This window comes from Peromyscus leucopus, chromosome 1 (genome assembly GCF_004664715.2).
Source record: "Peromyscus leucopus breed LL Stock chromosome 1, UCI_PerLeu_2.1, whole genome shotgun sequence".
NCBI lineage: Eukaryota > Metazoa > Chordata > Mammalia > Rodentia > Cricetidae > Peromyscus > Peromyscus leucopus.
Genome location: NC_051063.1, coordinates 41,860,043 through 41,887,953, shown reverse-complemented (window position 1 = coordinate 41,887,953; position 27,911 = coordinate 41,860,043). Strand labels below are relative to the sequence as shown.

The 27,911-nt window shown below is 42.9% G+C and overlaps 1 pseudogene; it reads right to left on the bottom strand.

Moving 5' to 3' along the window:
• Positions 1 to 21: 21 nt before the first annotated feature.
• On the bottom strand, positions 22 to 27,856 carry LOC114684561 (annotated as a pseudogene).
• Positions 27,857 to 27,911: the final 55 nt, after the last annotated feature.

The window sequence follows — 27,911 nt, the reverse complement described above, 5'->3', positions numbered from 1 at the left end:
GCCACACCAGTGTCTGCCCCTCTATGCCATGCTTCCAGTCACATGGTGGCCTTGAATGGCCTTATCCTAGAAGACCTCTCTCTGCTCTATGTAGGTGAGATAGGCTATATTCTGTCTTGCATCTGGCTGCATACACGCACCAACATTGGAGGACACAGCCCTATTCATGAGATCAAGTGCTACTTTGAAGCTGTGCCTGACAGATTAAGTGTGTCAGCCCCAGGTCTAAGAACATGGAGTTCCAGCCCAGATTGTGATCTCCCCATAATTGAGGCTATTACTGAGCCAAGAGTGCACCATCCAAAGTAAGCTGGGAAAGATGTGCTCCTCAAGGAGCCCAATTAGGCTGGAGACAGAGTCCATTCCTCCTCAGTCCATCACCCAGGAGAAGGCATCCGTGTGCTGCTGTTAGGAGTTGATGATTAGCTTACCCAAGCACAGGCCCAGTGTCTTACTCAGTGTTCTATTGCTATCAGGAGACACCACGACCATGGCAACTCTTATAAAAGAAAGCATTTAATTGGAGTTTGTTTACAGTTTCAGAAGTTTAGTTCATTATCCTCATGGTGGGGCCATGGCAGCATGCAAGCAGACACGGTAGCTGAGAATTCTACCTCCAGATCTGAAGGTAGCAGTAAGAGAGAGACTCTGGGCTTGGAATGGGCTTCTAAAACCTCAAAGCCCACCCTCAGGGGCACACTTGCTCCAACAAAGCCACACCTCCTAATCCTTTCAAATAGGGTCACTTCGTAATGACCAAGCATTCAAATCTATGAGCCTATGGGGAGCGTTCTAATCCAAACCACCACACCCAGCTTGAGCAAGATGCTCTTGACCATAAAAGGCCCCAGGATTCTGGCATGACAACTGCTTTCCAGGGCTGCAGGATGAGCTTTGCAGAGACATCTCTGGAGTGTCACTTCTGAAGGGCACTGGACAGTTTGATTTAGATTCAGATTCAGATGTAGAGTGGCTCCAGGCCATGTGAGAGGCCTCCAAGGCATGCTACAAGTGGATGGGAATGCTATCTATCACAGGATTCCAGCTGTTTACCTCCTTCTGCAGCCTGGGTAGATGTGCCTATTCAGGTTGTTTTCCAGGATGCACACAGGGAGGATGTGCACCAGCTGTTCAGGAAATCCACCACAGTATCACAATTCCTGGGCTGCCACTGGGTGGGGACCTTCTGAACAAAAGGCACCTAGATCTCCCACAGAAGTTTGAGAAAGGCATGTGAGGACTGGTTGTCATGGGAATGTAGCTGATCATTTTCCAGGAGGCTCTTCTACCTGGAAATGACTTGGGTGCCATAGACAGTGTTCTCAAGGGGTCCCACCCTTTGAAGTATTCCTTTAGTGGAGAATAAACAGCGGCCTTGGCAAGGTCATCCAGGGATCATTCCTTGTATTTCTTGGCTGAGTCTAGAAGATGCAGAAGCACTCATCCAGTGTGGAGGGTAGGTGCTACAGAGCCAGGACCTTGCTGAGATTGGATATGACACAGCTCATGGGAAAGGCTGTCCACCATATGGTGCTGGTGCTGCACCTGCTGGGCCCTCTGGATGAACTCTTGCTCAATAAGCAGCTGTAGGTAGTATTCTAGCCCATGGATGGGTGATGTTTGCAGCTTTGACACCAACTTCCACCCTATTGAGCCCTGGGTACTTGTCTTTGTCACTGTTCTATTGCTATGAAGAGACACCATGGCCAAGGAACTCTTATAAAAGAAAGCATTTTAATTGGAGTTTTGCTTACAGTTTCAGAGATTGGTCCATTATTATCCTAGTGGGGAGTATGGGTGCATGTGCGGAGCTTGGAAAATAGCTGAGAGATTTACATCCTGATCCTGATTTTGAAATCTCAAAGGCCACCTTCAGTGATATACTTGCTCCAACAAGGCCACATCTCCCATTTCCTTTCAAACAGTTCTCCCTGGAGACTAAACATTCAAATACGTGAGTCTATAGGGTCCATTCTTATTTAAACCACCATTTCGTTGTGACTGACCTGGCTGTAGTTGTTGTAGATGATGATCCTGATCTGTCAAGTTAATCACCGTAATCTGACACAGCTTCTTTTTATTTAGTTCAGGACCAACACACCATGGAAAGGCACCACCCACAGTTAAGATGTAGATTTCCTCTTCAGCTAAGCCAATCGATCCACAGATTTTCTCCCAGGAATGCCCAGACAGATCATCTTCAGAAGGAGGAATTTTGAAAAACCGTCTTACCCTGTCTTGGCAATGTTCAGCAGTTACTTTTCCTTGTGTCTTGCTCATCTAGGAAGGACACTGTACATACTGTCAGCAGCCGAGGCAAGGGCATTTCTTTGCCTAGAAGGCCAATTTTTTGCCAAGAAGACAAATTTCCATGTAAGATGAATTGCTAAATGGTCTTATTAATAAAAAACAAACAAACCCTGGATCCAGATATTGGGGTAAGAGCCAAGAGATCAGAGGAACAGAACAAGCCACAGCCACAATTTCTTACCCTAGGAAATCCTCAGCCCAAGAGAGAGGTACTTGCTGTATACTCATGCCTATATCCTTTCTGTGCCCTGACACCTCACTTCCTCTCTCTGCCCAGCTACATCACTTCCTCATTCTGCCCAGCTCTATCACTTCCTGTCTGTCTGTAAAGACCTTCAGACCTCTATGGTTAACAACTGGTGGGAATAAAAGGTTCGTGCCACCACACCTGGCTCTGTTCCCAGTGTGGCCTTGAACTCACAGAGATCCAGATGAATCTCTGCCTCCTGAATGCTAGGGTTAAAGGTGTGTGCTACCATTGCCTGGCCTCTATGTTTAATATAGTGGCTGGCTTTTCTCTCTGATCTCCATGCAGTATTTATTTATTAGAGCACAAATAAAATATCACCACACTTCCATTTGGAGAGTCTACAAAGCCCAACATTCTCTTGGGAATATATTGGTGCTGCTAGGAGCAATTGTGTCTCGTGTCAACAGAATGCTAAGTTATCAAAACATGCCATATTCTCTAGGTCTATGAAGTGTTTGAAGATTACCTATCCATCTGACACACATTTCTGTATATCTGGAGAACCTGACTACATGACTATGATTATTACAAGCATGAGTGACTATAAATCTGTAGTTCTAAACAACACAAATAACTTAAGAACTAAGGCTTCACATTATAAAAGTAAACAATCTTTGAACAGATGTATAGTACAGGGATAACGACCTGAAAGTTGTGACAATATACAAAATATTTTAATCAGAGGTAAAAATGTATAGTGCAATATGACAACAATATTCTTAATGTGTATCAATATATAAAACACTCTAAACAGAGGTAGAATATACATACAGTATGACAAATATAATTTTACATTTGTTTTTATTTGTATCAATATGCAAATTATCTTTAACAGAAAGAGAAATAATTTCATATTTTTATCACCATACATGATTCCATACCAATACAAATTATCTAAAGCTGATAGTTACTGATTTAGTTTACAAGTAGATACAATAATCTACCTTATTTTTTATCCTATCTATTCCCCATTTCTTCTTTTCCAAAAGAGAATTCTGAGTCTAAACTTTATTGTTCTACCTTCAACCCTATTACAACTTATAACCAACTCCTAACAGATGACAATTGTCCAAACTCTGAGAAAACAAAACTTTTGGGAGAGAGGGCATCATTTTCTTAAAATTACTTCCTGCTGTCTAGGGGGCAATGGTATCTCTGTGAGATGCTGTAAGAAAGCTAAAACAATGGCTAAGTCTTGTAAGGACAAGCTGTAATGTTAGCCAGTCTCAGAGCAATGGGTAATACTTATCTAAAGTTCTGCCTAGAAGTGTAATATGATGGACCATCTCATTTTGGAATGGTTCTGAAGAGTTTGCACTCCAAAGCTGATCATACAGTGGTGTTTATCAGCTGAATGGCATCATTATGGACTAGGAAGAATCATTGTTATGGGGCCCCATCTAATTTCTGGAGACTTTAGAGATCGCTATTGGGAAGATTTTTTTTTTCACTGAGGAAAACTTGAGAATTATTAATATCAATTATTAACATTCCACTTCTGACACCAAGTGCCATGGATGGTCTTTTTGTACACTGTGAATATGTGTTGTTACCATTGATTAATAAAGAAGCTGCTATGCCTATGGCAAGACAGGTTAGAGCCAGGCAGGGAATCCAAGCAGAAAGACAAGGAGAAGGTGGAGTCAGAGGAGCAAGATGTTATGGAACACAAGTAATGCCACGAAGCCACATGCCAAAATATAGATTAATAGAAATGGGTTGAATTAAGGTGTAAGACCTAATTAATGATAATCCTGAGCTATAAGCCAAACAGTTTGTAATTGATATAAGCCTCTGTATGTTTATTTGGGACTGAACAGCTGTGGGATCAGGGGAGATAGAAATTTCCATCTACAATTCTCACTCACCTTCAGGCATTGATCCACATAGACCTGATAAAGCTTAAAAAGGATCTTAACACACAGTAACGGATCCTCACTGGACTTCCTAGTCTCATAGTCTCATGCCATCAGCAGTATAGAGATGTGTCTCCCAACAGCTGCCTGCAAGATGGAGCTGGCTGCCAGTTGCCATGAGCTAAGTGGCATGGCAAGCTCCTGAAGTCTCTCCCATAGGCCAAGGTACAGACAGTCTTCTCCCAGCCTCTGCCACTACCTACGGGCTTGAGAGCACAGCTTCAGACTTAAGAACACAACTGCACACTACTTAATACTGCTTCCCAGAACTGGGGAGGTAAGCAAGACTCATTGGTACCTCTGCCACATTGAAGAATCAAATGGGGTGGAGCCAGCAGCCAGGGTGCTGCTTTGGTTCTAGCCACACAGATTAGCAGTTTAAAAACTCTCCAGGTCAGAAAAAGATTAAAGATGCACAGATCTTTAATAAAGACAGATTCAGATGGGAAAAAAAAATCTAAATGGGTTATGAGATGTTTAAAAACATACATAGGCCTGTGTAAAAAAAGAAAAAAGTAGAGGAAGTCCTTAAAAAAGAAATAGACTTAAAAAAAAAGGCCACATAAAGATAGAAAATACACAGAGAGTCTGGATACTGTATATTATTGTGTTGTCTTTAGGATATTTAACTGCAGAGAGATATTTGATTATGGGGACTGCTAAGTGAAACCAACATTTATATTTTTAAAGGTATGTTGACTTCAAAATTTGTGTCTAAGGATATATTGCTTTGGAAAAGAGGTTCTGCTTTTGTTTCCACAGAAAATGAGAAGCTGTGGATTCCTTCCTGGTTAATATGGTTCCATCAAGGAAGACACTCTGAGAGGTCTCCAATGGAATCTATGGCCCAAATGATCTAACATTCAGAACAGCTTCAAGGCAGCTGGCTAAGATAATCTAGCCTCAGACTATTTTAGTCAGGACTTGACCATAATCAAAATTTTTCTCAGGGTCCCCCAAAGATTACCAATGCCCCTATCAGTAGGAAGTAGCCCATACTCCCCAAAAAATGGATTATGGATGTTTATCTTTGTTTAGGGGGTTTGGTTACAAATTATTATTGGTCATAGTCAATCTCTTTCTAAAGAAAAAAGGGGGATATGATATAGAAATGATAAAAAGATATATTATTGAATCTACTTTAATAAAAAAATAACTGTTAATCTTAAGTTACTTTATATTGGTATGGGTTTTGGTTTATTGATACAAATTTAAGGTCAACTTTGCTATACTATATATATTTCAACTCTTGTTTAAGGTATTATGTTTATGCAACTCATTTAAAATTATAATGTATAATTAAGAAATACAGATTAATAATTATTCATCTATAATAGCAAACTTATAGTTATGCTAGTTAGGTTTTCAAGGTCATATAGAGATATATTTCAGATAGATAGGCAATCTCTAAAGACTTCAAAGACCTACAGAATATGGCATTTAAAATGTTTTAAGAACTTGGATTTTTCTGGACAGTGAGACGCGTCTGCTCCTGGCAGCACCAATTACTTCATAGAGGATGATTGGCATTGAAGAAGCTTGTTAGGGAGCTTGCTTACAATATAGAAAAGACTGGCCATCTGGGCAAGAAACTGATCTTGTCTGGACTGCTTGACAATATATTGTATGAACTGGATGTGCAGGACCTATAGTAAAATAATCACTGACTTTGCCAAAATAAGGCAAGATGGTCCTTCAGGTTCCTGCTTCACAGAAGAAACTGCCAGACATTCTGCATGACATGGAGAAAAGTGACTGATGAACTTTGTCATTAGGCAGAACAGTCTTTCACATTTCTTGCTTCACCAAAAAATATGCCAGAGACTCTAGGCCTATAGGCTAAAGATGGATGCCTCAATGTTACAGACGAACTTTAGGTGATTGTCCAGGCAGCAGAGGTCTCTGTCATTTATAGAATTTTGGAAGTTGCTTACAATGCACTTACTGTTTACTTAAATAATATATCCTTCTGGGGTCTTTGATGGAGTTGAAGACTAGATAGTTATAATTATAGTTTTTCTTATCATGATAAAAGATAAATTTGATATGAAACTTTGTGGGAGACTGTGGGAGTCCAGTCCCTACCTTTCCACCTTTTGTAGGGTTCTTAGGAGGAGGAGAGAGGGATAAGAAAATATTAGGTGGAGAGAGAGAGAGAGACCTAGCTAAAGAGAAAAAAGACATGCTGTGGGATGTTTTGTAGTCTGTGAATATGTGTTGCTCTGATTGGTTGATAAATAAAGCTGTTTGGCCAATGGTGAGGCAGAATAAGGTTAGGCAGGACATTCGAACTAGAGAGAGAGGAAGAAGAAAGACAGAGCAGAGAAGAAACTGTCAGCTGCCATCAAGAGAAGCAACATGTAAAGATACCGGTAAGCCACAAGTCACATGACAAAGTATAGATTTATGAAAATGGATTAATTCAAGATGTAAGAGCTAGCTAGCAAGAAGCCTGCCATGGCTGTAATTTAAAAATAATATAAGCCTGTGTGTTTATTTGGGTCCAAGTGGCTGCAGGACCAGTGAGTGAGAGAGATTTGTCCTAACCATAGGCCAGGTGGACACAGGAAAACTTATAGCTACAAAGACAGAAACACAGGATAGCTTTAGGAGGGCCTGGATCAATACCCAACAGTCTCAAAGGTTTATTCAAAAAGCTTTTAATAAAATGCCACGGGAAGAGGCAAAAGACCTCCCCCTTGCAATATCAAAGCACACTGTACAGCTGAGTGTAGACCCTTCCAAATACCTGATAAACATGCCTGTGGTCATCATCCCATTATGCAGCCCTGCTGGGTAAAGCTCAAATTCTCTGATCCTGAGTAAGTTCTCACTAGGAAATCTCTGTGGGCTCCCACAAAACTTTAGACTCACAAATATAGGCTAGATGGTAGAGTATTTTCTTTAATATAAATAGACTAGATAATGCAACTGTAATTCTTGCTTGATAACTGTTTTGCTACGTGTAATTTTACCATATTAAAATGAAAACCTTCCTTTTTAATTAGACAAAAAATGGGAAGTGCTGTGGGTGGTCTTTCTGTATGCTGTGAATATGTGTTGTTACCATTGGTTAATAAAGAAGCTACTATGGCCTATGGCAAGGCAGAATACAGCCAGGCAGGGAAATCCAAGCAGAAAGACAGGAAAAGAAGGTAGAGTCAGAAGAGATTCTAAGTGCTGCTGAGGGGGCAAGATGTAATGGAACACAGGCAATGCCACAAAGCCACATGGCAAAACATAGATTAATAGAAATGGGTTGAATTAATTTGTAAGAGTTGGTTAGTGATAAGCCTGAGCTATAGGCCAAACAGTTTGTAATTGATACAAGCCTCTGTATGTTTATTTGGGACTGAACGGTTGTGGGACCAGGTGGAACAGAAATTTCCATCTATAGAAAAAAGAAAGAAAGGAAGGAAGGAAAGGAAGGAAGGAAGGAAGGGAGGGAGGGAGGGAGGGAAGGAGGGAGGGAGAGGGAGGGAGGGAGGAAAAAAGAAGAGGAAATCCCAAGAAATCTTCCCAGATTTCAGATTTCCAGCTCAGCTTTTTAAATGAAGCATTTTGACACAGGTCACCAAGAATTTGACTTTTTTCTACTCCCCATGCCCCCCCCCCCCCCCCGCACCAGTATTAGAAGACTTGAATATAGGGGCATTTTGCACACATGGCACACCTGGAATCAAAACTATCTTTGACATTATTACTGATATTGGGCTTGTGACTCTGCACCATGAGTGATTACAGGCAACTTGAGAAGTCTAAAAACTAGAAGATTCTGGTCTGTGCACATGGAAAACACTGATGCTTTGTGGCTTCAGAATTGGCACAGGTATCCTGAATCTTAATTTTTATTCATTGCAGAATTGTTTGGCTTGCACTGGTTGTCAGACATGTGCTGATATTCAGGAAGTCCCAGTATCTATTCTATCTATCCTTCTCTTGTTCTTAGATCTTCCAAGAGAAGGGATCCTCCTTAACCATGGTGGGAACTCCAGTCAGCCTCATCTCCATGGGAAGTCAGGAAAGTAAATAAGGAAAGAGGGAGTAAGGTTCAGCCTCTGATGGAAAAAGAAGTTTGGGTCATATATGGCTAAATGAGGGTTACTCCCAAGAGAACCCAGGTGGAAGCTCATGCTTCCACCATTAAGCCAAGAGACAATGCAAATTGGACCCTAAAGAGCTGATCATCTTCCGCAGAAGTAAGGGTGGGTGAGGTCAGAATTGCCACTCCATAATCCTGGGAAAGGTTCGTGAGGAAGGTGCTCCTCTACTCCATTGTTTCCTCACCCCACTCTGGGCTCTTGGCTCATGAGCTGCGAATAGTTCAGTGTAGGCACATAGACAGAGGCTGTCTCAGGGAAGGAAGACTTGCTCACTTTCCTCTCTGTTTCTTGAGCTGTTCTAGCATGTAGGCAAAAACAAATTAGTCCTGAAAATTTCCAGTATAGAGGAAAGAAGGGTTTTGAGGTTGAAAGTGCATGAAGTACAAGCAGACACTGCTATGATTCGAGACAAGAGGACAAGTTCTGTCCGTGTAGGAAAACTTCACTGGGTGCTGTCACTTCTTTGGGGGCAGGGCTGCTTCAGCGATTCATCCAGAACTCACATGGCTACTTCTGGGGTGGTAGGACAAGTGCTCCTCCACGGCATACCCTTTCCCCTGGCCCTGGCTCTCCTGTGTCCCTGCTGTTTGTGCAAAACTGATGGGTGAGTGGGGAGGAAAACGGTAAGAGTGCTGACCGTGAGACTGTGAGGCTGTGGGTATGGCTCAGTGGTAAGAGACTTGCCTGATACACACAAGGCCCTGGATTACACCCCCTTCTTCACTGCATCAGCCAGTCCATGAAGTAAAGGGAACTTAAGGGTTTTCAATCCATGTGCATCTAGCACTGAAATAGACAGACCAGGGGAGCTTGTGTGAGTTTGCAGCAGCCAACGGCAGATGCTAGATGGGCTGCTGCCAGTAACAGCAAGTTGCAAAGAAGGATCAGCCTCCTTGGGTTGGGGCTGGAGATAAGGGCTCCATAAGGTACACTCTTTCTGCCCAGCATCTCCAGGCTCACTTTCCTCTAATTGAGATAGACTATCCTTTCCCTCCATGCTGCCTGGTCTTATTTATGCTCCACCACACCCGGGACACCCCTTCTTTTGTTTTTGTTTACTTCCCAGTTACTGTGACATAAACAAGCTAAGGGAAAAGAGCAGTCCATGTTGTCTAGATTGCGGGTATATGTGGCAAATTATTTACCTTGAGCATTTGCCATGCTTGCTTACAGATTATAAATTTGAGTGAAAAAAAATAAAGTCAAAAGAAACATTTACTCAAGGTTTTTGTTTGTTTTTGTCTGTTTTTTAAGTAGTGGATCTTACAAGATTAGGGATTCATTAAGGTCACAGGGTATAAAAGAGTCACATCGGTAAGATCAAATAATCCAAACTGGTACCCACATCCACATCAGCAGACAAGCAACTGAATCTCCAGAGGACGCTCTGGAGATGGATGCAAGATCTGGAAGGCAGTAGTTAAAAGTGCCTGGGTGCTGTAGCTGTCCTGGGCAATCAGCAACTGTAAGCACACCAGAGATTGCCACACAGACACTCTTAAAGCCAAAAAGAAAGGATTGTTGGCCAGTGGCACTTGCCCAAATCATGCAGCCCTGAGCCCTTTGTCCTTAACGCACAAAAACCACATCCTGGTTGTCACACTTCAGTTAGCAAGAAGCAGAACTACAGAAGCCAAAAAGCAAGGTTAATACATTTCCTGGATCTATGGACTACGTCTTTGATGGATTAGGTCTTTGTTCCCATGTTGGCAGGTATTGGGACCTATGTGCTAGGTTTTAAGGTCTGGGGCCTGTTACACAACCATACTTGGAGGCTACACTAGAGTTGTCAAATGGATTAAAGGGAGAACATTTCCCCCCTTACTCTCCATTGTAGCTAGAGTTTTCCTGCCTTGCCCACAGTCAGGACAAATCTTTGTCACCCGCCAGTCCCCCAGCTGCTCAGACCCAACCAAGTAAACACAGAGACTTATACTGCTCACAAACTGTATGGCTGTGGCAGGCTTCTTGCTAACTGTTCTTATATCTTAAATTAATCCATTTCCATAAATCTATACCTTGCCACATGGCAGGTGGTTTACCGGCGTCTTCACATACTGCTTGTCATGGTGGCGGCTGGCAGTGTCTCTGCCTCAGCCTTCTGCTTCCCAGAACTCTCCTCTCTCCTTGTCCCACCTACTTCCTGCCTGGCCACTGGCCAATCAGTGTTTTATTTATTGACCAATTAGAGCAATTTGACATACAGACCACCCCACAGCACTCCATGATCAGCTAGTTTCCAGGATACTCAAAATGTCTGTAACTGTACAGAACGGAGATCCATAGAATGGAGATAAACACAGCTCCAGTTCCCAGCCAAGTTGACACAACACTTCACAATACAGCCTCTTTATCTCTGTTTCTATTATTTGGTTCATCCTATGTAGCTTTAAAAAAGATTACAAGACCTTCCCAGAACCAAGAAGAAAAATAGAAGATACAAACACTGCAATCAGCTGCTGATGTGACAGATTTTAGAATTACCAGCCAGTGATTCCACACGCCCCTCATACAATATAATCCTGATTAGAGTTTCCCCTCCTACACCTTCCAGTTCCTCCCTACCTCCTCTCCCATCCAGATCCACTCCCCTTCTGTCTCTCAATAGAAAAGAAGAGGCGTCTAAGAGATAACAACAAAATATAGCAAAATAGAATAAGATAAAACAAGAACCATTACATTGAAGTTGGAAAGGGCAAATCAACAGAAGGAAAATAGCCCCAAGAGAATCAGAGACCCACTCATTCACATACTCAGGAGTCCCATAAAAGTACTCAACTGAGAGCTATATTATGTACACAGAGGATATAGTGAAGACCCGTGTGGACTCTGTGCTCAGTGCTTCCATTTCTCTTTAAGACCTTTGTTTGCTCAGTTGATTTAGAAGGCCGCCTTCTTCTTCTGGTGTCCTCCATTCTTGCTGGCACACACATACACACACACACACAGACACACACACACACACACACACATTCCTTTTGTCTCCTCTTCTTCGGGGTTCCCTGAGCTCTAAGAGGAGGGGTTGGATGGAAACATCCCATTTAGAGCTGTGTGATCCAAGATCTCGCTGTCTCTGTAATGTCTGGCTATGAATCTCCGTATTAGTTCCCATCTGCTACAGGAGGAAGCTTCTCTAATGAGGGCTGAGCAAGGCATCAATCTATGAGTATAGAAGAATATCCTTTTGTTACCTTTTTTTTTTTTTAAAAGTATTTGTTTTTTACCCTAGTCTCTGGGCTATCTAGTCTCTGGGTCTTGGTCAACCAAGCAGTGTCAGGCACGGGTTCCCTCTCCCAGAGTGGGCCTTAAGTCAGATCAGACATTGGTTGGCTACTCCCACAGTTCTGTACCACAACTGCCCTAGCATATTTTGCATTCAGGACAGACTGTAGATCAAAGGTTGTGTGGCTGGGTTGGTCTTTCTGTTTTTCTTTCAGTAGCCTGCAGAGTACCTTCCTACAAAGATACTAGAACATGGGGGTGAAGGGTCTATGTAGGCACCAGGTCTACTTCTCCATGTTCAATGAGTTGTGCAGGTGTTGTCTTCAGCAATGGGGCCTTACTGTCAGTTTGTTGGGAGCAACCTACAGTCTTGGCAACAGTTGGGTTGTCTGGGGATTCCCATGGTACACCTTTGGCCAACTCAATGGGATGTAACCCAGTTCCTGTACTGGAAGATTCATTTGGTGACAAGAGATGGCCAGTTCCAGTCAGTGATATTTAAATAATTGTGACTTATACATTAAGGGTACCAATGAAAAAGTAACATGTACAAACAGATGACAAAGCAGTCAGAGAGACTGAAACTCTAACAATCAGAAGTAATGCTAAATATAAAAACCACTGACAGAGGGCCACAGAGATGGCTCAGCTGATAAAGAAAGCATTGCTGCCAAGCCCGATGATCCTGAGTTCAATCTCTAGAACTTATTGTAGAAGAGAAAACTGACTCCTGAATGTTGTTCTCCTACTTCCACGCATCAGATGTGGTATGCATGCCCTCCCCACATCATGCAAACACATGCACATAATAATAATGAAAAAAGCCGGGCGGTGGTGGCGCACGCCTTTAATCCCAGCACTCGGGAGGCAGAGCCACGCAGATCTCTGTGAGTTCGAGGCCAGCCTGGGCTACCAAGTGAGTTCCAGGAAAGGTGCAAAGCTACACAGAGAAACCCTGTCTTGAAAAACAAAAAACAAAAAACAAAAAAACAAACAAACAAACAAAAAAAGGTAAATAAAACCCAATGACACAGTAAAAGTGTTTTCTATGGGTTCAGCATCTCAGACACAGCTAAAGTAAGTAAGATCTGTGGAATGTATTCTTGAGGAGAGGGGGAGAAAAACCTCACTATGTAGTCTAAACTGGCTACAAACTTGCTTGTAATCTTGGCTGGCCTTGAACTTCTAATCCTCTTGTTTTTACCAGAGCATGGACTTACAGGAGTCCTCCACCACACCCGGCCAGTGGAACAATCTTAAAGCAGGTAATATTTCTACAATGGGAAGGGAGCAAAATAGAAGGGGTTCTCATAACAATACCAGCCGAGGATTTCTAGAACCATTGGCAGATGTCAAAGCACAGGCCTGAGAAGTTCATAGAACACAAAACAAGACAAATACCCAAGCACATTTTTAATCTGCAGAAAATCAAAGACAAACAAACAAAAACAAAACAAAAAACCTTGCCAAGAAGTCAGAGGAGTGAGTCAACATCTTATCTGTAAGGAAACAACGATACAAATTGCAGATTTCTATCCAGTGACCACCCAGGTAGGTAGACAGGTTAACTGTTCTTTACATCTCCAGTATTCTGACAATTTGTGGTGACAGTACCTGGGATGATTGTGTGCCCAGCCACCATGCTGGTCACATGGTGGATCCCTTTAAAATTGCATCTTCGTTCTCTCTGAAACACTTTCTCATGCTATTCCGCTGGTAATTCCATCCCTGCCTGCTCTATCTGGAGCTAGTGTCTGGATGTTGAGTTTCCTACACTGGCTCTCTAACATTCACATCATTTCTACCTTGTTTTTGCATTCAGTTTTTTTTTTCTTCATTTAACTAACACAATAATATGCTGTATCAATAGAATAAGAGAAACCAAGCCCAACATAAACACCTCCCTGGACCGTAAAGGCAGTTCAGAAGCTCACCAACCTCTCCTGATACAAGACCCAACAATAAAAGCTCAGCAAAGCAGGACTAATAGGAAACCTCTCTGGCCTGGTAAAGACATCCATAGAGAGCTCACACCCTTCCTCAGACTCAGGGATAAAGGACTGGATCCTTACTACTAAGACCAACAACAGGCAAGGATGATGTTCTTAGCTCCTCTAGTCAATGTTGTCTGGAAGCTTCCAGCCAGGGCAATCACGCAAGAAAGGGAAATAGAGTAATCAGGATTGGAAAGGAAGAACTAGAACTCTCAATTTTCAAATGCCTATGATCTTTTATGTAGTAAATTCTATTAATCCACTTATCAAATAAGTTATGCAAAGTTGCAGGATTAGAAGAATTGATTGCAGTTTTCTAAGTCAGCAGTGAACAATCTAAACATGAACCCAATACCAGTTCCATTTACTATAGCTACAAAGAGCAGAATATTTTAGAATTCAAGAGAAAGCAAGTGCAAATTTGTACTCTTGAAAGGATAAGGCATTGTTAAAAGAACATTTTAAAGATCTAAATAAACTAGTTATGGTGACACACATTTGTAATCCCAGTAGATGAAAAGCAAACAACACAGTGTTTGAGTGTTTATGTGAAATATGCAGACTGGGCATGTCTACAGAGATGGAGGGCAGATTAGTGGTTTCCTAGGCTGTGTTTGAAGCAAATGAGGAACTTAACTGCTAACGGATCTGAGGTTCTTTTTGTGGTGAGGAAGATGTTCTAAAATAGACTGTGTTTGATGGGTACACAAGTCAATTGAAAAAGTGTATTCAGTTGTACACTTGGAATGAATGGATTGAGTCATGCATGGATTATATTTAGATAAAGTTGCTTTTTAAAGGAATTTAAGACAGTCCATAGGAAAAAAAAAACACTTGAAAGTGGTACAAAGGGGCTGGAAAGAGAGCTCAGTGGTTAAAAATACAGGTTGCTCTTCTAGAGGTCCTGGGTTTGAGTTCCAGCATTCATGTGGTTTGCTCACGACCATTTGTAACTCCGGTTCTCAGGGATCCAATGCCTCTCTGGTTTTTATGGGCATTGCACACATGGAGTGCACAGACTTATACCCAGGTGAAACATCCATACATGAAAAATCAAGTTTTTCTTTTAAAATTAAAATTACTAATTCATATGTTGATCACTAAAAAATCCTGATGGGAATCACTTTCAATTTATGAAGTATTCTGTTTCTTTTTCTTTTCTGCTGTTTCTCCCTATACATTTCTTGAAATTATTACTCTTTTTATTGTTGTTTGTTTTTGAGATAGGAGCTTGCTAAGTATCCCTGACTTATACTTGACTTATACTTATACCTGAATTATACTTACTACAGGGCCCAGGTGGGCCTTGAATTTGTGGCCATGCTTCTGTCTCAGCCTCCTGAGTACCGGGACTGTCGCTCAACCTATCATTTCCAAACACCTAGTGCATATTTTCCAATACTTTGTGGTCCAAAGCTAATGTACTTTACATGTGGACTCCTCTGAAATAAATTCAGAATGCCCCAGTTGTGTGAACTTTCTCCCCACTCCCCCCTCTCTCTCCATTCCCCCCTCCTCTTTCCCCTTCTCTCCCATGTTGTCTTAGTTAGGGTTTCTGTTATCATTCAGGCATCCGTGCTGGCCTGCCCTTAGGGTCCTGACAGGATACATCCTCAGCTGCAGCCACCAAGAGCACCGCTTGTGCACATTCGCTACTCTTTCCTTAGAAAAGGTGGCCCTTGCCCACCTATGTAGCAGGAATCTTAAAAGTTCTTATTGATAAAATCAAACCCGAGGCGAGTTATTGGGGTCCATGCTGGTAGATCAGAGAGACAGAACAAGCCACAGCTAACCTCACCTGGTCAACTTCTCAGCTGGTATTGTTTCCTCAGACTGGAAGCTTCTGTGTCCTCATCCCAATGGCTCTCAGCTGAACTGCTGCTGGAAAGCCTGAAGCTTAACCAGCCAAATGCTTTTAGTTTCTGATCCTCACGCCTTATATACCTTTCTGCTTTCTACCATCACTCCCTAGGATTAAAGGCTTGCTTTCTGGGATTAAAGGCGTGAGTCACCATGCCTGGCTGTTTCCAATGTGGCCTTGAACTCACAGAGATCCCAGATGGATTTCTGCCTCTGGAATGCTAGGATTAAAGGCGTGTGCTATCACTGCCTAACTAGTGGCTTTTCTGTTCTCTGACCCCAGATAAGTTTATTAAGGTACACAATATTTTGGGGAACACAATACCACCACACACCTCTCATGGCTTTCTCTTTCTCTTCCTTCACTCTTGTCCCCAGGGACTGGTCTCTGTCCCCTTCTCTGCCCCTTCTCTCCCCTCCCCTTAATTAATCACCCACGTGGGCTCTGTTGTGTGGTTTGACTCCTTAATGCCACTTTAAAAATACAACAGTTTCTATTGCTGCCATGAAACACCATGACCAAAAAAGCAAGTTAGAGAGGAAAGGGTTGATTGGGCTTACATTTTGACACTGTAGTCCATCACTGAGGAAGCCAGGACAGGAACTCAAACAGGGCAGGAATCTGGAGGCAGGAGCTGATGCAGAGGCTGTGGAGGGGTAACTGCTTCCTGGCTTTCTCCTCATGGCTTGCCCAGCTTGTTTTTTTACAGAACCCAGGACCACCAACCCAGGGATGGTAGCACCCACAATGGGCTGTGCCCTCCCCCATCAATCACTAATTAACAAAATGCCCTATAGGCCTGCCTACAACTCTGTCTTTTGGAGGCATTTTCTCAACTGAGGCTCCCTCCTCTGATGACTCTAATTTGTGTCAAGTTGACATAAAACTAGACAATACACATGTCTCCCTTCTCCTCCTCTTTCTTCCCCATCCTCTCTCCAAATGGATTTCCTCTTGAATTTTTGAAGGCATAAGGATAAGAATTCAATATTTTCTTAGGCTATAAAGCATCCAGAAATAATTGTGACTATTTTTTGTTTTGTATTAGACTTTTCTTTCTTGTCCTCTTCCCCTTCACTACATATTGTCTCTATGTCAACAAGATAAGGAATCTAAAGAACTTATGAAATTTGGTCCTTGTGACATGACTGTTTACCACCTTCCATAAGAAAGGCAGAGGGGCTAGCTTCTCCTATATCTTTAGGAGATACATAAATAGTAATTTTCAAGAGAACTTAAATTAAAAGCATTTCTTTCCCTGTGCTTTATCCAACCTTGGTCTCAACAATTCTCGCTCATACAAACCCTCCTCTTTCTCACCAATTGGACTCCTGGAGCTCCACCTGGGGCCTGGCTGTGGATCTCTGCATCCGGTTCCCTCAGTCATTGGATGAGATTTCTAGCACAACAGTTAGCGTGTTTGGCCATTCTATCACCAGAGTAGGTCAGTTCGGGCTGTCTCTCGACCATTGCCAATAGTCTATTGTGGAGGTATCTTTGTGGATTTCTGTGGGCCTCTCTAGCACTTCACTTCTTCCTATTCTCATGTGGTCTTGATTTATCATGGTCTTTTTTTCCTTGTTCTCCCTCTCTGTTCTTGATCCAGCTGGGATCTCCCACTCCCCTAAGCTCTCTTTCCCTCGACCCTTGCCCTTCATTACCCCCACTCACGTCCATGTTGTTCATGTAGATCTCATCCATTTCTCTGTCACTGGGCGATCCCTGTGTCTTTCTTGGAGTCCTGTTTTCTAGGTAGCCTCCCTGGAGTTGTGAGTAGCAGTCTAGTCATCTTTGTTTTACATCTAGTATCCTCCTATGAGTGAGTACATACCATGTTTGTCTTTCTGAGTCTGGGTTACCTCACTCAGGATGAATGGAAACACATGAACTGTGAACCAATAGCTGAGGAGCCCCCAACTGGATCAGGCCCCCTGGATAAGTGAGACAGTTGATTAGCTTGATCTGTTTGGGAGGTATCCAGGCAGTGGGACCGAGTCCTATACTCAGTGCATGAGTTGGCTGTTTGGAACCTGGGGCTTATACAGGGACACTTGGCTCAGCCTGGGAGGAGGGAACTGGACCTGCCTGGACTGAATCTACCAGGTTGAACTCAATCCTCAGGGGAGTCTTTGCCCTGGAGGAGATGGGAATCGGGGGTGGGCTGGGAAGAAGGTGGGGGTGGGGAAGGGGGAGAACAAGGGAATCCGTGGCTGATATGTAAAATTAAATTATATCATAAAATTTTAAAAAAAGAATTTTTTTTGTATTTCTTTCTGCTGTATAGTCAGACTGGTTGCAAACTCTATGTTAGTGTCTCAGCCTCACCAGTGCTGATATTACAAGCATGGAACACTACACTTGAATAAAAGAATTGCTTTCTATTGTTACTCAAGCTTATTTATCTGTGTTTTTCTAGTATTTATATGGTCCATGTGTTTGGCTGAATATATATTTATAGTATATCTCACAAATTAATCCTCTAAGTAAAGGATGTATAGGTTATACTAAAACTATTTTAGTCAGAGCATATGTGTTTATACATACATACATACATAATATATACATACACAGATCACACACACACACACACACACACACACACACACACACAGTCTCCCTATGTAGCCCTTGCTGTCATGGAGCTTGCTATGTAGAACATACTGGTCTTGAACTTACAGAGTTCTGCTTGCCTCTGCCTCCCAAGGGCTGGGATTAAATGTGTACCATGCCTGACAAAGTGCATGTTTTTAAATTTAATAGCTGAATAGTTTTTCAAATACCACATTATTTAACTATAAACTGGGGAGTATTTTTGTATTAAATTCTGTAAAGTGTATGCATGGACTGAAATTAGATAAGTCAACACCACCATGAATTTCAAGTTGGGCACTTTTAGAAAGTCTCCTATGGGGTTCAATTACTATTTATGTTGGATTCTAAATTCTAAAATGAGCACTCATTTTCCTGACTGTCATTTCAAGCACTGACACCAAGTAACTACAGACTCAATGTTTAGACAGGCAGAAGGAAATGGAGAAGTGAGGCAATTATCTGCATCTCCCTCCCACACAGTTTTTGAAAACAGCAGAGCAAAGAGCTAGTTGTCTGCACCAGTTGGGTTCTGTATCCTCTGCCCGGGATGTGTAAGTAATTGCACAGTTCTCTGTGTACTTTGGCCTGTGTTCTGAACTTCACATTTGACTTCAGCTGTTCAGAAGTCTTTTGTGCTCATGAAATAAACATGAGGATTGCTTTGGCCAAATCCAGCTGTGAAGATCCACAGCCATTGTCAAGCTTGAGCTCAGAACATTTTAAGGATAATTTCATTTTAATGATCATCAGTAGAGACATCATAATAATATGGTCTTACATAAGTATAAAAATTAATCCTTTAAAAAAAGAATGTGGTATCAAGATCTGAAATTGGGATGGGGGTGCACGTTCCCAAGGTTTGAAGGAGGCTTAAAGTATATTAACGGTGGCTGTACCATTGAGTTACACAGCCAGTCTCCAAGACTTATATGTGTGTTATGTGTACACAGATGTGCATGTACAGAAGCGGGGTGGGGGTGGAGAGTTAGATAGACATTAGGCATCTTCCTCAATTGCTCTCACATTACTTTGTGAGACAGGGTCTCCTATTGGTCTGGAACTTAGCTTAGCTTGGCTAGTCAAGAAGTCCCAAGGATCCACCTATCTCTGCCTTCCCAGCTCTGGGATTATAGTGGCACAGTGCCCTGTTCATCTTTTTTTTTTTTTAATTTATTTTTACTTTATGTGCATTGGTGTTTTGCCTGCATGTATGTCTGTGTGAGGGTGTCAGATCTTGGAGTTACAGACAGTTGTAAGCTGCAGTGTAGGTGCTGGGACCTGAATCTGGATCCTCTGGAAGAGCAGTCAGTGCTCCTAACTGCTGAGCCATCTCTCCAGCCCCCCATCCAGATTTTTATGTGGGGGGATAGTTACTTGAATTCAGGGTTTCATGCTTATGTGACAAACATTTTATGGACTGAGCCATCTTCTTAGCCAAGTCCTGACTTTTTAAAGTGCCAAACTTTGCACAATTTTGGGATGCCACACAATTTCTAAATATGTTGCCATGCAAACTTGAAGACATAGTTTTACTAATTATGCTATAGTGTTTTGTTGTTTTGTTTTTAAGGTATTTTGTTTTTCCAATCAGAGTTTCTCTGTGCGGCCCTGGCTGGCCTGGAACTTGCTCTGTAGATCAGGCTAGCCTCGAATTCACAGAGATCCACCTGCCTCTGCTCCCAAGTGCTGGGATTAAAGGTGTCCACCACCACTGCCCACAAATCCTTCTAAAGTGTTAATCATTGATTATCTGTGACTTGTATTTTAGTGTGAGCTTTTGTTTAATGGCCCAGTCCTGCTAGATGCCTTGGAAACAATAAGAGTTTCACATTTCAACTTAGGAGAAGTTGATTTTTATCACTAAGAGGTAAGTTGCAAAACCATGTTAACATTCTCTTCCAAAATAAAACTATCAAGTAAAAGAAGGGGAAACCGTTCTCTTCACTGTTTTTATAATGTTCAAATTCTTAATTAACAGTTGAACAACCATGTAAAGAATGTCAGCGAGGGAAGGTATCAGCACTCAATTCTTACCGGTTCTAACCTAGAACCGGATGGAGAAAGTGAGCTTGGTTCAGAAATGACCTTTAATGTCTTTTCCATTGAATGGAAAGTATGTGCTTGTCAAACTGCCATATAAATATTTATATTTATTATTTATGCCCATAGACTAGTGCTGCTGTCAGTTTTGGTTAGAGGAGCATCTATATTCAGTGGAAGGTAGTCACTGTAGGACTCACGACTGGTCCAAGTCCTGAGAATAAATAACTACTGAATGCTTGACTCTCAGGAGGACAGACAGTATCACCCGCTCCAAGGCCAAGGGAACAGAAAACATCGCAGAAGAGCGAGTGGAAAAAAATGTAGGAGACCTAGAAAAGGGAGTTATCTTTTGGAAGGCTGTCTTTCAGGCACGACAGGACATAGTCATTTCACATTGATCTCACAGCAGCTATGACTACCTGCATAAGATCTTCACCATACCAGGTGCTTCAGCAATCAGTTGTGGATAGGGGAGGGGCTTACAAGGCTGCACCACTCTCTGAGAATTTGCAGGCAGTTGATGGTTGCTAGGGAGAAGGGGTTCACTAGCTGTCCTTCCTACTTTCTACTTTAGGCAATTGGTTCTTCATGGTTATTGATGGAGAGGGAGAGGCTGTTTCCAGTGGTGTGGCCACAGCTATGTTGTCCATGTGCCTGTCACTCCTCCTCCATGTTCACCCCCCACCCAATGGCACGAAAAGAGAAGGAGAACTAGTTTGGAAGAGAAAACAGATCAGCAAGTGTGAGAAGGGGGCAAGAGAGAGTAGTCAGGTATAAATATGATCAAAATAAGTTCTATAGATTATGATGGGAGGACATGCAGAGATGACCGGCCACACTAGTGGAAGCCCATGAACTGTGGACTGGTGGCTGTGGAGCCCCCATGGGACTGGACTAGGCCCTCTGGATACGGAAGATGTTTTTTTTGCTCGAACTGTTTGGGGGGCACCCAGGCAGGGGGATCAGGATCTGTCCCTGGTCTATGGACAGGCTTCTGGAACCTGGTGCCTGTGGTGTGACACCTTGCACAGTCCTGGTGCAGTGGGAAGGGGCTTGGACCTGCCTAGGCTCAGTGTGCTGGGCTCTGCTGACTCCCCATGGGAGACCTCGATTTGGGGGATGTGGGGTTGTGGAGTGGCTTGGGAAAGAGGGCTGGGGGGTGGGAGGAGGGAGGAGGGAGGAGGGAGAAGGGGGGTTGTGGATAGTATGTGGAGTGAGTAGAAAACTTCTTAATAAAGAAAAATAAAAAAATAAGTTGTAAACACACATGACAATGTAATAATGAAACCCACTGTTTTGCATAATTAATATATGCTAATAAAAATCAGAACTCTTTGCCAGGCGGTGGTGGCACACACCTTTAATCCCAGCACTCTGGGAGGGAGCAGGTGGATCTCTGTGAGTTCGAGGCCAGCTTGGTCTACAGAGTGAGTTCCAGGAAAGGCTCCAAAGCCACACAGAGAAACCCTATCTCAAAAAGCAAAGCAAAACAAACAAACAAACAAAACAAAAATCAGAACTCTTCAAACAGCCTTCTAGAAATTAAGGCTTTGGGAAGGTGAGATGACTGAATGGGCAAAGAGCTTGTTGCCAAGCTGATGACCAGTCCCCGGGATTCATATGATGGAAGAGGAGGATCGAATCCTGTAAGTTTTCCTTTGATGTCCACACATGTGTTGGGGCACACTGGCTCCTGCTCACCCAAATAAATAAAGTATAGTTTATAAATATTTTTAAAAGAAAATTAAGATTTCTAAAGATATTTCTACCATCCACCAGAAGGGATGTACACAGAGGCAATATTTAAATATGCAAATGTCACTTCCATAATTTCTTTTTACCGTGTGAGCGAGAGTGCAGTCCCTCAAGATGGCAAATTGTGCGGTGGAATTCCCGCATTTGAGTAGCACACGGGGCAGCACATCCCAGATGCAATGGTGAGAAGGTGACATCATGATCATGGTGTCACCTCTGCAAGGTAGGCCACTCTCATACTGTCATCACATTGAAGTGTCTGCATGCCCAGGTTGACATTTCATCCCAAGGATCACTTCCAGGGTCGTTGATCGAGGTCCTTCCTCCCATCCCTCCTTAGTTGCTATTAATCGTCCTCCGTATGGCCACCCCTCTTCTTTCCCTCATCACACTTCTGACGCCTTCTAAATGGTGGTGACAGATGAGACTTCATAAGCTTTTTATAATAAAAACAAGCAAACAACGAACTTACTGACTAAATTGCTGTTGGATTAAGTTAACATGTTCTGTTTCAGCCAGGAGGAAATATTTGCATCACTTTAAAGACCTACACCAAATTATCTTTGAAGAATTGAAGGCGAGGCTGGGAATATGGCTCAATCGGTAAAGGGTTTACCATGAAAACATGAGAACCCCAGTTCAGATCTCCAGCATATACATAAATGCCAGCAGACATGGCTGCCTGCCTATTGTCCTAATACTCAGGAGGTAGAGACAGGGGTGTGACTTTTGGCTTCAGCAAGTAAAACTCCTTTAAAGGATTAATTAACTTAAAAAAAAAAAAAGACAGTTTACCGTAGTCTAGGTGGGCCGCAGACTTGCTCTGTAGCTGATGAAGACAGTGAACTCTGGATCCTTTTGTCTGTAACTCCTCAAGTATAGGGACAACAGGTGCACACCACCAGGCTTGGCTCTAATCACTCATTCATTTGCTGTACATGTGTGCAGTGTTGATTTGGTCCCATTGTATGGCAGTTCCTGCTGAAGTCATCCAATTTCTCCCTAGAAATAGTATATAAAATACTGTACTTCTTAATAAGCTTGCTTGGCATAAGACATAGCTTATGCAGGGCCTCCCGACCCGAAACTTCTCATCTTCTAATCCCCTGATTACTGAAGAACAACCTGCTGGTCCAGGTCTAGATAACATATTTCAATCATATCCATCTCAATATCCTTCTAATTAATTTTTACTTTATGCTGTATATATTAAAGTGTGAGTGTGTGTGTGTGTGTGTGTGTGTGTGTGTGTGTGTGTGTGTGTGTGTGCATGCATGCTTATGAGCATGGGTGCCCATGGAGGCCAGAGGTGTCAGATCCACAAGATCTGGAGTTACAGGCAGTTTTAAGTGACTGACAGATGCTGGGAACCACACTCTGGTCCTTTAGAAGATCATTACATACTCTTAACTACTAAGACATCTCTATGGCCCTCCTGATTAATTTTAAAATGATTTATCACTTTGCCCAGAATACAGTTTGTATTATGAAGTTTGTCTCCTAAATTCAACATGATCTTTCAAAAATAGCTTTAAAAGAAATTGTTTTTATTCCTGCTCAGTATTTTTTATCTCTAGGAATGATGTAGGTTGAAGATAGTTAAAAATTACACTTATTTATTTATATGTGAGCAGATGTGCATGCAGCAGCACCACAGCACACGTATGGAACTCAGAGGACAGCTCCATTCACCATGTCCATCTAGAGAGCAAACTGAGATTGCCAGGCTTAGCAGCAAACACCCTTATTCCCTGAGCTGTCTCACCAGCCCTAGTTTGTATTTTTAAATAGAATTTTGTGTTCCCAACGATTTAACACAACACCACAGTGAAAGCGAGCACTCATTCTGTGTCAAATAACTTTTGTTCAAGGGAATAAGGCTGGTAACAGTGAATGAAATGTAGTTTAGACTTGCATGTTCTAGTAGAACCTCCAAATTCGTGCAAAATATCAACCTTACTAGGTCTTCATCTCTAGGAATGCTGTGCCTCCAGAAAGCACTTTTAAAAGCTTCCATGGATGTTCCTTAAACATTATCTTGCAAATGCTCTTTTAAATTTACATTATTAGAGAATTAAAAGTCATATCTAGGGTGCTACAGGGATAGCACAGTGGTAGAATTTAGACTCTTAGCTTGCAAGAGGTTCTGAGTTCCCCAGAATCCACCCCCAAATCTTTTTGTTTTGTTTTGTTTTTGAGACAGGGTTTCTCTGTGTAGCTTTGGAGCCTTTCCTGGAACTTTCTCTGTAGACCAAACTGGCCTCAAACTCAGAGATCTGCCTGCCTTTGCCTCCTGAGTGCTGCGATTAAAGGCGTGGGCCACCACCTAGCTTATCCCCCAAATCTTTAACCATATCTACAAAATGCTTCTTGTTTCTGTAGCTGTTTATATCTACATATGGAGAAGCAGTTTCTACTGATGACTCACTATGAACTATACCACCGAACCCCACTTGATTTCTGTGTTCAGATGACTGCACTCTGTCAGTGCCAATCAGCCACAGCTGTTGGATGCAGACTAGTGCCTCTTGACACAACACAGGCGAATTGCTTCCCCTTCATTTTATAGAAAGTGATTTTGTGGTGTGCTTTTTTGGTTTCCCTACATTTTTTCTCATGTCTCCTGTGGTGCTAGGAAGGCAATGTTCTGCGTTTACTTTGCAGGGGAGAAGGCGTGCTTGGTGGGTAGTTACTCTGCTCAAGAGTCTCTAGAGTTCTTCTCAGGTGAGCCATTTTCCTTCAAGCACCGAAGTGACAGAAGACAGCCTCCCTAGGTCAGCCTGCCCTACTGTCCAGAGACAGCAGAATCTACACTTTGCATTACTGAAGCACCCTTCAGGCACATTAAAAACTTGAAGGACAATTTGCAAAGAAATGTTCTCATCTCTTTTCTCGCAAATAGACTGCTATGCTAAACGACAGAGGTGCTGTTTTCTTATGGTTATTTGAGGTTGTGGGAACACAGTGGGCGTGTCTTGAAACACGTAGTCCTTTCTCACTTAGGGGGTCCCCAGATTTTCTCTACCAATAGAAAAACAAAAATCTGTGACAAATCTTCAGCTTTCTAACAGCTACAGAACGTGTTTCTAAAGGTCTCATGACAGGTGCTGAGATGTCTGTTCACCTCCAGTCTATGAAAGGGGTGCTAACCTCAGCAAGTATTTATAACTGCCTGTTAGAAGCCAGACTCTGTGTTTAGTTCCCAAAGCTGGCAACCCAGAACCCTTTCAATTATCTCAAGAAATCTTTACATTTTTCCCACAATTGAATCATCAAATTAATTTTAAAAAGCATTACTTATTAAAAAAAACTAAGTTGTGTATATAAGAGAGGGCAGATGTTCTTAAATTTTCAGGCTCTGGGATGTCAAAATCCCCAGGTGACTGAATGCCACGTGTTCATTTAGATATCTAGATGATCTTCACAAAGTTCTAATACACAGTGTATATATCCTGAAACCATGTTACCTTGAAAAGACCTGAACCATACTAGGATAAGTCATAAATAAATGAATACAACAGGGGTTTGAAGAGATAGTTCAACAGTTAAGACACTGGCTTGCTCTTCCAGAGGACCCCAGTCCAAATCCCAGTTACCTACATGGTAACTACAACCATCTGTAACTCCAGTTTCTGGAAATTGGATGCCCTCTTCTGGCCTCTCAGGCACAAGGAACACATGTGGTGTACATGCAGGCAAAATACCCAGACACATCAAAACAAAACAAAACAAAACAAAACAAAACAAAAAACCAACCAACCAACGAACAAAACCAAAATCAAACAAACCCAATGTCCTTAGCTTTTACTAGGTAATTGCTAAAAATTTCCCCCCTAAGGTCATTTGCATTATGACACTATAATTCATTTCCAGACTGGAGGGACCAACCCTCTCCCTACACACACACACACACACACACACACACACACACACACACACACACACGCACACGCACGCACGCACGCGCACACACACACACACACACACACACACACACACACACACACACACACTGGGGCCATATAGGAAAAGTAAAGAGGAGGAAACAAAGATGGCAGTGGCTGCCGAGGAGCCCTGAGGAGCCTGACGTGGTGGAGGCAAAGGGGGTCTCTGAAGGGTGACGTGGTGGAGGAAGAGGAGTCTGCAGGGCCTGCCATAGCTCTGGAACAACTAAGGGGGAAAAAAGAGGCAAGTCTTATGGGAAGATGCTTTTAAAAAGTGGACTCACAAAACCGGAAAGAAAGATGGCTGAACAGAGCTGAGCAGTGGGAAATGATGAACCTATATCCTTCAACACCAAACCTAGGCCAGCAGGCTGCAAGCACAAAGCTTGTGCCAGAGGAGCCATGGTGAGATGTGCTGAGGCCTAGAGCTCCCACAGAGACTGGTCATTACTCAATAGGGATGACCCTGGGCACACCAGCCGGTTCCCATCATGGAGCCACCATGGCTGAGGCCTGTGCTGCTTCCCTGCTGGGAGACAGAGAGTACAGAGCAGCAAGGCTGCCTGCAGGCTACAAGCACAAAGATCCAGCCCAGTGAGGCTCAGGGCAGCAGACAGCAAGGGCGGGAGGTGTGTGGCAGCCAGGAGCTCACCCAGAACCCGACCCTGAATGCCCTTTCTGGCCACAACATCATCCTCATTCTGGGCAACAGGAGGATATCCACCACGAGGCTCAGCAACGGTCCAGTATTTATGGTGCTTCAGAAACTGGAGGCTTTGAACCAGACCAACGACTCTTTGAAATGAATATTGACATATAAAGATGTCTGGGCAATCACATATACTATGTTACACACTGCAATTTCTAATGCCACTATGATGGACTAATGGACATTCAGTGGAGAGGAAACGAGTTTTCAATAGTGGGGAAATGGAGGGATGGAGTGGTGTGAACATGGTGGAGAGAGGCAGAGCCAGAGACTCGAAGGCATTGACAGGTATGAGAGAATTGACAGGGAACGTGTTCCTGCTGAGTAGAGCTGATAGGATGGTGTGTAGCATCCTGGAGTTTACACAGACTCAGCATGTCCCCCCACACACATACACACACACACACACACACACACACACACACACACACACACACACATACCCATACATACACCCATACACACATACACATACACACATACACAAACACATACACATACACACACACTCCCATACACATATACACACACATACACACACACACACACACACTCCCATACACACACACACCCATATACACACATATACCCATACACACACATATATCCATATACACACACACCCATACACACACACTCTCACACACACACACATACACACACACATACACACACACACATTGCTTAGCCACATGATCACCCTGATTCTAAACAACAATAGGATGTCCGAGATGAAGAACAGTTCATTTTCTGGATGGCACCTAATGGAAAAACCTCTATGGTTCATGCTGCCCCTGGAGGTCACTTTGGTATCTGTGGTCTGCTGCCTCAGGCCATGTTGAAGCCTGAGGTTCATATGGATGTCCTTGGTCTTAATAGTCAGGGGAGTGTTGATATCTGTGGCCTGAGTTACCACAGAAGGCCATTCGGATGTTGGAGATCTGGGCCTGAGGCCGTGCTGATGTCTGTGGACTGTGCTGCCACCAGGGGCCGTGCTGGTGTGAGTGACCTTTGTATCCGTCTGGGGCCATGTTGATGTCTGTGGGCCATGCTACCACTGGGAGCAATGTCTGTGGTACCACAGCAGTGGTAGCTATTTTGGCGTCTGTGGCCCGTGTTACCATGGTGCTGCTGCCTGAAGCCAAGTTAATATCCATGGGACTTGCTGCCACTTGGGGTCGTGTTGATGTGAATGGCCTAGGTTACCACTTG